The following is an 11,557-nucleotide window of genomic DNA, read 5'->3' as shown; positions in this document are numbered from 1 at the left end:
GCTGCTAATGCCCTATATATGATGTGAAGGGTGGCCGGGGTCCTCTTCTCCCTGTAGCAGGCCCCACACCTGTGAGCCAAGCCCCAATCCACAAAGGCTCCAGCAGCTACAAGGAGACTCTCTTACCCCAAACAGCTTTCCTAGCTTTATCCCCAAATTAGCCCTCCCCTGCTTGGCCCTACATCCTGTAGACACTTAGGAACTGAGATCATGAATGCTAGTTGAAGCTTAAGGAAGTCAGAAAAGGAGTCAGTGTCTTTCTTTGTTTTAATAATGAGGGCATTGAGCAAAGCACTTTCTAGCCCCCGTTAGACATCAGGAAGTGGTCTCCCAGCACTAGACCCTAGTCTCTCCTGCTCCCTCTCTCTGTCTCTCTACACACACACACACACACACACACACACACACACACACACAGTGCCATGACAAGTGAGCTCTGGAAATGTGATGTAGTACATCCCCCACTTGGTGGTTCCCAAAACTGTTTAGCATTTAAAGGCTTTGGGAAGTCCTGCAAGAAAGACTCTGTTTAACTTGCTATTTCCCAAGCTTATGCGAGCATACTTTTTCTCAGGGTAGCACCTTTGAATCAGAAGTTACCTTTGCCTCCTGGTAACAGAGATCCAGCCATAGTGGCCTAAACAAACTAGTAGTGTCTTTTACTCTCCCCTATACAGAGGTCAGCAGCCCAGGGTTGGGATGGTGGCTTCACCATGCCTTCAATGTCTGAAATACCTTCTCTCTCCAGGCTCGTCACCCTCAGCACTGCTGTCTATCCTCAGTGTCACCTCATGGTCCATAGTGGCAGCTGGGCTCCATCCTATCTGTATTCCAGGCAAGAAGAAAGAGAAAGGAGGGAAAATCCATGCTCTCTACCTGTCTCCCTTTTCCAGAACTTTCCCTGGAACCTCACCCAACAATTCTCTTACTCATATCTCATTGGCCACCCCTCGCCGCAAGGGTCGCTGGGAGATGTAGTCTTTTAGGTAGACACCTTGCTCCCTAGAATAGAATAAGAGTTCTATTACCATAGAAAAATGGGAACATGGCTGGGCACGGTGGCTCACACCTGTAATCCCAGCACTTTGGGAGGCCAAGGCGGATGGATCACGGGGTCAAGAGATCGAGACCATCCTGGCTAACACAGTGAAACCCCATCTCTACTAAAAATACAAAAAATTAGCAGGGCATGGTGGCACGTGCCTGTAATCCCAGCTACTCGGGAGGCTGAGGCAGGAGAATAGCTTGAACCTGGGAGACAGAGGTTACAGTGAGCCAAGATCGTGCCACTACACTCCAGCCTGGGCAACAGGGTGAGACTCTGTCCAAAAAAAAAAAAAGAAGAAGAAGAGAAAGAAAGAAAAGAAAAGAAAGGAGGGAAAAAAAGGAAAAGAAAAGAAAAAGGGGAACATGGGAACATGAGTCCTGGGTGGACAAGTGCAGTCTCAGTCACTGCTTCTTTGCATTACAGTATTCTAGGAACTGCTTGGAGTCAGGACGAGCTGGGCCCAGCCCTTACTTCCTGCCTGTGTCTACAGGCTGTGTGGCCTGAATACGCTTCCTAACCTCTCTGAGCCTGTATTATTGTTTTTAAAATGGTGGTTATCTTGAGGACCAAATGAGATAAAGTATGTGCAAGCAATTTATAAAGTGTAAGTTGTTATAGAAAATAAAGATACTCTTTTTTTTTTTTTTTTTTTTTTTTTGAGACGGAGTCTCACTCTGTCGCCCAGGCTGGAATGCAATGGCACGATCTCGGCTCACTGCAACCTCCACCTCCCAGGTTCAAGCGATTCTCCTGTCTCAGCCTCCCTAGTAGCTGGGATTACAGGTGTGTGCCATCAAGCCTGACTAATGTTTATATTTTTAGTAGAGACGGGGTTTCACCATATTGCCCAGGCTGGTCTCGAACTCCTGAGCTCAGGCAATCCACCTGCCTCGGCCTCCCAAAGTGCTAGGATTACAGGCATGAGCCACTGTGCCCAGCCCAATACTCTTGTTTTCATTTCCTCTAAAAAGCCTTGTGAAGCAAGCAGGGCAATACCTAGCTCCACATTTGAATGGAGAAGAAACTGAGGCTCTGAGATATGAATTGACTTCTATGATGATGAAATCTGAGCCCTGTTTTTGTTAATGGAGTGAACCTTGATTCCATCCTGAGCCTGAGCCCTGACCTTGGTTACAGACTGAGCCTTGATCCTGGCCTGAGTTGAAGTTCTGATCTTAGTTTTAGATGGAAGCCCAATGCTCGTTACAGACTGAACCCCGCTCCCTACCTGAGCCTAAGCCCTGATCTTGATCTCTGAGTCCTGATGAAGAGGGGCCCTCTCGAACCATCTAGCAATTCCCAAAGGGTCCACTGGGCTTCAGAGAGGCACAAATGGAAGATGCTGATTCCTAGGCCTGGAGGACAGGGCTTCCTCCCATTTCGTGGTTCATCCAAACCTTGCTAAATAGTGGGGAGAGCAGACCGAGTCTGTGGACCCTGGCAGAGACAATCAAGTAGACGTCCAGAGAAATAGGAGAAGCACATGGCCTGCTTCCCCTAGTAATTTTCCCAGCCCAGACAGCTGTAATGGGGAAGGTATTGAAATTTAAATCAGAGCCCAGCCTAACCTCTCTGCCCGCCTGCCGCCTGCTGCCGCTTCGCCTGTAATCTCAGGCTGGCTATCTCCTCCTTGGGAGAACGACAAACCGACTCAGGGAAAGTGATAAATTTTCAATTTTATTTTAAAATATACCAGATGGGAGATTTTATTGGAGCCATAAATATGTCAAGAGCAATGTTGGTGTGTGATGGGCGATGCCCCTCCTTGGGGCCTCTCTCCCTGTTTAGAAATTCCATCAGATTCTTAATAAGAGGCTCCAGTTCGACTGCAGCAAAATAGTCTCTGTATTAAAGCAATTGAATTTCCATTTGCCAGACATCTTGTGCTTTAAGCTTCCAGGTTCCAGGGGTGTGGGGTTGCTAAGCCGATTCTAAATGAACCTAAACTAATAACTGCACAGCACGCTGGGGGCTGTGAAAGAGTGGGAGGGGAAGACCGGGGAAGGGAAGGGGAAGGGAGGAAGAGGGGAAGGGAAAGGAAAGCAGGGGAGGGAAGGGGAAGGGAGGGACAGGAGAGGAAGAGAGGAGGAGGTGCTGCCAATCACAGACCTTGGGCCGGGGAAGGGAGGGACCTCCCTCACCTTTCCAGCTCCTGCTGCCAGCCTGAGATGAAAATCCTGCAAATGACAGAAGGGCCAACTCCCTCTGTTCACAAAAGAAAAATTGAGGCCAGAAAAAGGCGTGAGGGGTGATATGGCTGGGATTCTGATCCCTCTTCCCTCCTCATTGCTTTCATTGCTGTCTTCATTGATTTGCTATTTTTCAGGTCTTCTTGGGTAGGGGTCCTTGTTGAGGCTGGGGCTGCTGAGCAAGGCTGGCCCCCTCCCCCAAGACTCTCCCCTGCACCCTTTGGAAGGCTCTGCTCTGCCCTGGGGTTTTGCCTCACTCGCTTTCCCCCGCAGCCCTTCTCTCCTGCATCTAGTCATTATTTGCTCCTGCAGAAATTTCAACCTTTCACTCGACCTCAAGCATCTCCTTATCCTGGAGAATGGCTCAGATTATGGGCTCAAGGACACCAGAATTGAGAGGATCAAAAGGCTGGGACACCAAGGCTCAGAGCGGCAAGGACACAGGGAATATGATTCTTCTAGAACAGCCCCTGGACTATGGGTATGAATAGGTGCTGCCTACCCACAACCTCTCCGCCCTCCCCGCCTCAGCCAACCTCAGCCAGGTCTAAGTGAAACTTGCCCAGGTTTGACAGAGGTGATGCCCAGGTAGTAAGGGACAGAGTCACAGCCAGAATTCCTCCTTCACTGAGAGCAAGGCTCCTAATCTCGCTAAGCCTCCATTCTCAAAAATGGATATACACTTCTGAACACCAACAGCAAACAAAAATAGTGGGCATACTGCTATTTACACCCCAAAATATTTGAGAGCTTAAATGAGATAATCCATTAAAACTGTGCAGCATAATGCTGGTCCCTAGTCAGGCGCTCCAAAATGTTAGCTATTATTATTCCTTTGTTATGATAATAATTATTACTGTCCTGGTTACTTCCAGTGGGAACTGTATCTCCCTGTTGGTCTGTGCCTCCCAAGTTGTCTGGCACAGAATTCTGTAGACAGTAGCTGCTCAATATTGAGTTAAATAGTTAAGAATTTTCCATCCATTGGGACAAGACATGGGCTCTGGAGGTAATCAGAGTAGATTCAAATCCTAGTTTTGACTTCTTTGCTCTGTGTGCTCCGTGACCTCTCCAAGCCTCAATTTCTTCATCTGTGAAATGGGTGAACTGAAAGAAGTCCTGCCTTCTTTCAGGACTGATGCATGAACCAGAGCTGGAGAAAACTTTCGTAAACTGCACTCTTTCTGCTTCCTCCTGCCTGTCTCATCAAACTGGGTCTTTCTCAAGGACCCCATGTACCTGAGCCCCAGGAGGGTCCTGAGAGAGGCAGGGCTGGGGATAGCTCCCACTATCTGCCCCTGACTCCCCCATCTCCAGCCCAGTCATGAGCTGTGTGCTGCCCTCCAGGGCTCAGCTGCTGAAAGTGGACCCGTGGACAAGATCATGGCAATGGCCATCCTGGTATCACACAGGATGTTGGAGCTAGAGATCTGATAATGTGACTGGAGAGAATGAACATATGGGATCAAGCAACAGAGATCAAGGCCAGCCCCAGCCATAGTGACAGCACCGCCAGATAATGACTGCCTCATCCACAAAGTTCTGAGTGATGAGGCTTTTGCCTCTGGATGTGGACGTGTGCTTCTCTTTGGGGAGAAGGTCCATAGTTTTCATCATCTTCTTAAAGGACTTCCAGCCCCTCAAACTGTTCAGAACCAGGAGCTCAGTTCTCCACCCAGGGTCGGCCTCCCAGCCACACCCACGTCCTTACCTGACAGGGAGAAGAGGCAGGCAGAGGGTGTGCACACACGTGAAAGCTCCTCTGTCCAGATGCCGGACGGGCCTCAGACAGGACAGTGAGCTCCCCGAGACACATAGAGAATCATGGTGAAACCCGCGAGCACAGTGCCTTCCTCACGCCAGGCGTGAGGCGGTTTAAAGTCGAGTGTTCAGTAAAGGGTTGACTCTGAATTGTCACACCCTGGGACAAGCTCCTGCCTCCGGGCTCAGCAGCCACCCTACTGACCTTCAAGGTCCCTACCCGCTCTGCTGTTCTCTGCTGCTTTATTAGGGAAGGCCAAGACGGTCTGTTGGTTTGAAGCAGAAGAGTGAAAGTCGTTCCTTCATGTTGACCCAGCAACGTCTGGATCAGGTGAACTTTTCCAGAGGGCTCGCCGTGTCCCCGGCATAGTGCCGCCTGCCCGTGGGGCTGAACCTGCTTCATCCTCCATTTTAGAGATGGAGAAAGCGAGCCTCAGAGAGGCCAAGTGAGTCCATCAAGCACTGAGGTCACATGGCCAGTATGTCGGGGCTGGATGGGGCAGAGCATGGCGAGGCAGCCCTGTGGGATTGCCATCTGCCGAATCCTTTCCTGGAACTCATGTCTTTTCATGCTGTGGGCCTGCAAGGGAGGCCAGGCAGGGGTGCTGTGAGGAAGCTGAGGCTGCAAGAGTTAGAGTGACCTGCTCAAGGTCACACAGCGAAGACAGGGCAGAGGTGAGGCTCCAAACTACGTCCAACCAATGCCCCATTCTCTGGTCCCTAAAGAGACAAATGTTACAGATACTTTGCTTTAAGATGTACTGAAACCCGTCCACTCATAGGCTCACTCATTCCGCAGGTGTTTCTTAGGGACCTATGCTATGTTTGGGCACTGTGCTAAGTACTGGGGAGGGGTCAGTGTCATCAAAGCAGACAACAATGCTTGCCCTCCTGGAGTTTATATTCTAATGCAGGAGAAAGAGAAACAACATAAGTAAGTTAATTACAAAGTGCCAGAAGGCACTACATCTGTGGAATGCAACAGAGCAGGGTCAGGACACCCAGAGGGCCAAGTGGAGGCAGTTGAAGTCAAGTGTTCAGGGCAGACCTTGTGAGAAGATGAACATCAGGCTGGGTGCAGCAGCACATGCCTGTAATCCCAGCGCTTTGGGGGGCCAAGTCGGGTGGATCACGTGGTCAGGAGTTTGAGACCAGCCTGGCCAACATGGTGAAACCCCATCCCTGCTAAAAATACAAACATTAGCCAGGCATAGTGAAACCCCATCCCTGCTAAAAATACAAACATTAGCCAGGCGTAGTGGCATGTGCCTGTAATCTCAGCTACTAGGGAGGCTGAGGCAGGAGAATCGCTTGAACCCGGGAGGCAGAGGTTGCAGTGAGCCGAGATCGCACCACTGCACTCCAGCCTGGGCAACAGAATGAGACTCCATCTCAAAACAACAACAACAACAAAAATTGATAAACATCAAGCAGAGACTTGAAGGGGCTGGAGAAATGAGCCAACCATGTGGACCCAAGGGGAGGAATCTGTCAGCAGAGGAGTTGCCTGTGCAAAGGCCCTGAGGTGGCAGTGGGTCTGGGGTGCTTGCAGACAGCAGGGAGCCTGGTGTGGCTGGAGCAGAGGAATGGGAGAAGAGTGGGAGGTGATGATGGGGGAATGGTGGGGAGAGAGGAACAGATCATGCCTTGGCATTAAAATTGCCCATGGGCCTTCCTGGGCAAATCCTTCACAACCAGAAGCAGAGTGGGAGTGAGGGCATCCAGCTCTCTCACCTCCCCTGGAGGAGTCTTCTTCCCCCACCTCTCCTACCCTCACCCTGCCCCACCCCATGCTGCCCCTACCCCACCTCATGCTTGTGGTGTGTCCCCAGGGAGACTGGGCTAGGCCGGGTGAAGGAGGAAGGTCCATTTCTTCCCCATAGCCTTCCCCAGCCTAGGAGTCTGCTGGCTGCCAGTCTAAGTGAGCTTTGAAGCTTCCCGGCCCTGCAGGGGCACTAGAAACCATTAGCAGGCAAACAAAAGGCCTGGGGAGGCCTATGAAGCTAGATTTATTTCAAATTGAATAAAAAGCCCTGAAGCCCAGCCATAACCACCCCCTTACTCTCCACACCCCTCCCAGACTCCTGACCTGAGGAAAGGTAGGCCCAAGGGCTTGTCCGTGGCCACACAGCAACTCGAGACCAAAGCCCTGGTAGGTCGTCTCTAGAGGGGAGAAGCTTTCTGTGCCCATGACTCATGAGTGCAGGGCAAGCCACGGCCTAGAGAAGGCCACCACAGGTGAGGACCAGGCTGGGCACCATGTGCAGAGTGGGTAGGTCAACACTGAGAACCCCTCGGGTGAGGCCCGAGCCAGTGAGTTCAGGGGTTGAGGGTCTCCTCATCCGTTTACTTGCTGCGTGATCCTAGAGAAGTGTCTTAACCTTCCTGAGCCCAACTGCAACATGGGGTTCCTCATAGCTCTACTTTCCAGGGTTGCTGTAAAGATGAAGTGGGCTCACCCGTCTAAAGCGCTTAGGCTGCTGGGTGGCTCAGGATAAGTGTCATCCTCCCACTGCCATCCCTCAAGAATGGAGGGGCAGGCAACTGCCAGGCGGTCCCCAGGCCTGGGTCCCCAGGGCAGACCCGCGCCTCTAGCGGAGCTCATCCCTGAACTGAGGCTGCCCTCCCTACCATTGGCCGCAGAGCCTCGGAGGCAGCCAACCAGACGGGCGCTTTTAACAGCTTTTTAATGTGATGGAGCTCACTGAGCTTGGAGAGTGGAGGCACGTCAGGGGCTTGCCTGGGGAAGCTTTCAAGGTCAGCCAGCAGCAGCCTGACCTTGAAGCCTGTCCCTTCCCAGGAACAGCCCAGGGGCTGCCGAGACCATTCGCCATCAAGGAGGCCCTGGGGGCCCGAGCTCAGGAAAAGTTAAAAAAAAAAAAAAAAAAAAAAAACCAGCAATGAAGAGGCGTTAAATGGATTAAAGAGGCAGGTGGCCAGAGGGGATGAGGGGCAAGGCTGTGCCAGGGACAGCAACAGCAGAGACCTCCTCCTCCAAGTGGTTTCAAATAGGCTTCTCCTCCCTTGTCACACGCCAAACAGTCTCCCAAGTGGAAAGGCTGGGAAGATAAGCGACTTCCCCTTCATCTCCTCCTTCTCACAGTCTCCCCAGCAGGACAGCGCTGCTTCCTTTGTCCTGTAGATTCATAAAAATCAGGGTCAGCTCCCCGAGAAATGGCTCAATTATCAGCTCCCTTCACAGAGAGCACAGAATAAGATGGGCCTTACAAAGTGGGGCCACCCACCAAGCCACCCGCACCCCAGCACACTGCCTTGGCGCTCCCCAGAGAAGGCAAGAACTCTGCAGGGAGGGCTTGGTACTGTCACCGCCCCTCCTCCCCACCTTCTGGGGGCCTCTGCCACAGCCCCAGTCAGGCCTGTCTAGGCAAGATGGGACTTCAGCCCCTTCCTAGCTGCTGCTGTGAGCAGGCTGGTGGCCAATGGCCTCAAGTCTGGTGTGTAGGCTGAGCCCCTCACATCTTACCCGGCATTTCACCCCCATTATCCTCTGTAAGGCGGGGAGTGGTATACGTCTGTTTTAAAGACGAGGAAACTAAGGTCCCTCAGCCAATAGGTAGGGGAACTAGAATTCAAGTCCGAGTTCGGGTTCCCAGACCTGGGCACCACAGAGCCGGCATGGGGAGGAGCCTTGTAGGCCTGTCAGCAATGGGTCACATTCTCAGGGACTGGCGGGGCTCCTCCAGCAGCCAGGTCAAGGAGACCCCAGGGAGAACAAGAGCAGAGGGCAGCCTCTTCCCAGCTTCCCTTCTGCCCAGGGCCTGGGCCGTGGCCAGGGCACAGTGGGGAAGGCCAGGCCCCTTCCAGGACACACGCCGTGCCCCAGCCCAGAGTGAAGTCATGGGAAACACAGGGCTTCGGGAATCCGGGAGTGTCCACCCTACCCCAGGGAAGCCCAAAGGGATGAGGAGATTTCAAGTTGGGCTGGGCACTGGGTGGCCTCGTTCCAGTCCCAGCTCTGTCATGGATGAGGAGTGGCCTTGGACAAGTTCTTGTCCCCTGTCCCCCTCTGCCCTCAGTTTCCCTATTTGTGAAATAGGTGATGATCCTGTTTGAATGGGAAGATCTCTCTGACTCACCCCCAGGAGGATCTGGCCACGCACTCACTCTAAACCGGCCTGGGTAGAGCCAGTAGCTGGAAGAGTCAGGGCTGAGCCCACGGCATGGGAATTCAGGGACGGGGTCTGCTGAATTCCAAACTTTTATTGGCAGAGCGGCCGCAGGCCCGGCTTCCCACAGACGCAGCCCAGCCCCCAGAGCAGGCCCGCAGTTCCCACTGCAGCCCTTCCAAGTGGAAACCACAATGCTGTAGAAGCCCCACAGAAAGTAAACAGAAAGCAATGGCCCCAGGACCTCGAGGCCCCAGGCCCAGCCTGGGGCAGCCCTCAGGGAGGCGGCTCCAACCAGAGCAGATTCCTGCCTGGACAAGCGTGGGGCCCCTGAGGGAGGAGCCAGCCGCCAGCGCCCCCACGCCCCCTGCTCAGATCAGAGGAAATGCTGTCTGCCTCCTGCTCAGAAGTGCTAACGGGCAGGAGAGAGCAGGCCGGGCACCAGGGGGACAGAGCCCTGGTCTTAGCGCTGCTGCAGACTCCCTGGAGGGACAAGGCCAACCCTCCCTGTGCCTCACTGTCCCCATCTGAACAACAGACACGGCACATCAGCTACTTTCTAAGGTCCTTACCAAGTACCGAGAGTTTGATCCTAGAATGTGGTACAAGGTGGTCAGCTGAAAAGGGGAGAAGAATGGAGGCTGTCTCAGGGGCTCGAGCTGGGAAGGCAGGCCGGGTCTATTAGGAGGGACCCACATGGGCATCTAGCCCTGGCCTCCCTCTCCCCCTCCACACACCATTTTACAGCAGAGGAGACCGAGGCCTTTCCCAGGCCAGCCACACACAGATGGAGCGCAGGGCTCCTTGCTGGCTCTGGGGTCCTGAGCCCAGGCCCTTGAGAAGGCTCATGCAGGCCCTGGCAGGTGCAAGCCAGGCTGGGGGGAAGGCAGTGTAATGTGGGCCAATCTTGCCCCACCCTCTCCTCCCGAACCCCCCAGTTTTTCTCCAGGGCCTGACCAGGCCTCTAGCTTGGACCTGTCTTCAGGCAGGTGAGGGGAAGTGAAGCGGGGAGGGGGACAGGGAGCAGGCAGACCTACAGGACTTGTTCCTCTCCATCTCTGGCCCCCTTGTGATGTCCTCTGCCCAAAGGGCCTTGTTTCCCAATCTCCTCCAAAGTTACAAAGTTGGCTCCCTGTCATCCACACAGTGCTAAAACCATGCTGTGTTCTGAGAAGATGGAGGAAGGCCTCCACTGGGAACCACATCCCACCGGGGACTCAAAGCCCCATTGACTGACTCCAACACTCCTGCCCCTTCTTCCTGTGGCCCCTCTCCTCACAGGGCCTGGACACACATCCCTGAGACTGGTCAAGGGTCAATCGTACTCCAGAAAGACCCAGACTTACCTTCCCACTTCTATGCCAGATTGTTCTCCTGAGCAGCTGCAAAAAGCCACCCCACTTCTGTAGCAAAAGACCTTCATGCAGACAGTCTTGACGGCCCGTGACATATGTCCAGGCCTGTTAGAATCCTGCTTTGGTCTCTAGACCTACCCCACTATGTCCACGTCCACATGGAAAGGCTCTTGAGATCTCACCCCAAGCTCCCCAGCAGGATCCTCTTCTGGAGTTGGGAGGCAGGAGAAAGAGTCACCGTAGGGAGTGGACGGGACAGGCCTCTGGCATCAGCCAGGTGTGGCTGGAACAATCAATGACTGAGTCCTGGACCAGGAACCTGGGTTCTAGTCTCAGCTCTGCCGGTGACTTGCTGTGTGATGATTGGCAGATACATCTTCTCTCTGAGCCTCGGGCGCTGTTTGTGAAGTGGCATTGTTAACTGCTCCTCCTTTGGCTGTTGGATCTCCACCACACATCACTGTCACTCCTACCTGGGCCCAGATCTTTCCCTGGCATCTTTTCCTGCCCACCTCCCCCCACTCACCACCCTTTGGAAGCACTCATTCTTGGGACCTGAGGAGGGCACAGGCAGCATGGTCCACATACCCACCTTCCAAGAGAGGCTGCCGGCAGTGCCTCCTTTTAGCCACAGGCCCTGGGACCAGTAAGCCAGGGCCTATAGCAGCCCATATGCCCACATGGACACGTGGAAACGTGGCCACGCTGCCACAGAGTCAAGAGCCCTTCTCCCCGCTGAGCAGGCTAATGCCTTAATCCCTTTACACAAAGCCTGCTGATTCTTTCCTCAGGGGGAAAGTGCTGGGGGCACAAATTGGCTTATTCCAGCGATCCAGAGAGAGGCTTCTCCTATGAGGCCGGCAGATCCATCCCTGTGCGTGGCTGTCGCTCAACTCTCTGCAGCACACACACCCCTCACTACCCTCACCCCCCAAGCCTCCAGGAATCCTTGTAGATTCAGAGACACAGAGACTCCCCATGGTCCTCCCTCCCTCCTTCCAGGAGAACTGCTGAGTATTGGAGATAGACAGGCCTGGGCTGCCAAGCTCCTACACTGACTAAATTTGGGTTATCTGA

At 53.5% G+C, this 11,557-nt stretch overlaps 1 long non-coding RNA gene across 3 annotated transcripts; it reads right to left on the bottom strand.

The window, feature by feature from the left end:
- Positions 1-252: 252 nt before the first annotated feature.
- LOC144330025 (uncharacterized) lies at positions 253-11,320 on the bottom strand. 3 transcript variants are annotated; one of them, XR_013395835.1, is made up of 3 exons: positions 7,088-8,234; positions 3,405-5,718; positions 253-1,049 (listed from the first exon to the last, which is right to left on the bottom strand). It is a non-coding gene; the product is annotated as an uncharacterized LOC144330025 (long non-coding RNA). The 3 variants fall into 3 exon arrangements; XR_013395834.1 differs by lacking the exons at positions 253-1,049; positions 7,088-8,234 and adding an exon at positions 10,472-11,320 and having other exon boundaries at positions 2,709-5,718; XR_013395833.1 differs by lacking the exons at positions 253-1,049; positions 7,088-8,234 and adding an exon at positions 8,483-8,689 and having other exon boundaries at positions 2,709-5,718.
- Positions 11,321-11,557: the final 237 nt, after the last annotated feature.

Source organism: Macaca mulatta, chromosome 7, assembly GCF_049350105.2.
Source record: "Macaca mulatta isolate MMU2019108-1 chromosome 7, T2T-MMU8v2.0, whole genome shotgun sequence".
Taxonomy (NCBI): Eukaryota; Metazoa; Chordata; class Mammalia; order Primates; family Cercopithecidae; genus Macaca; species Macaca mulatta.
The sequence above is the reverse complement of the archived record's forward strand: the minus strand, read 5'-3'. Positions and strand labels throughout refer to the sequence as shown.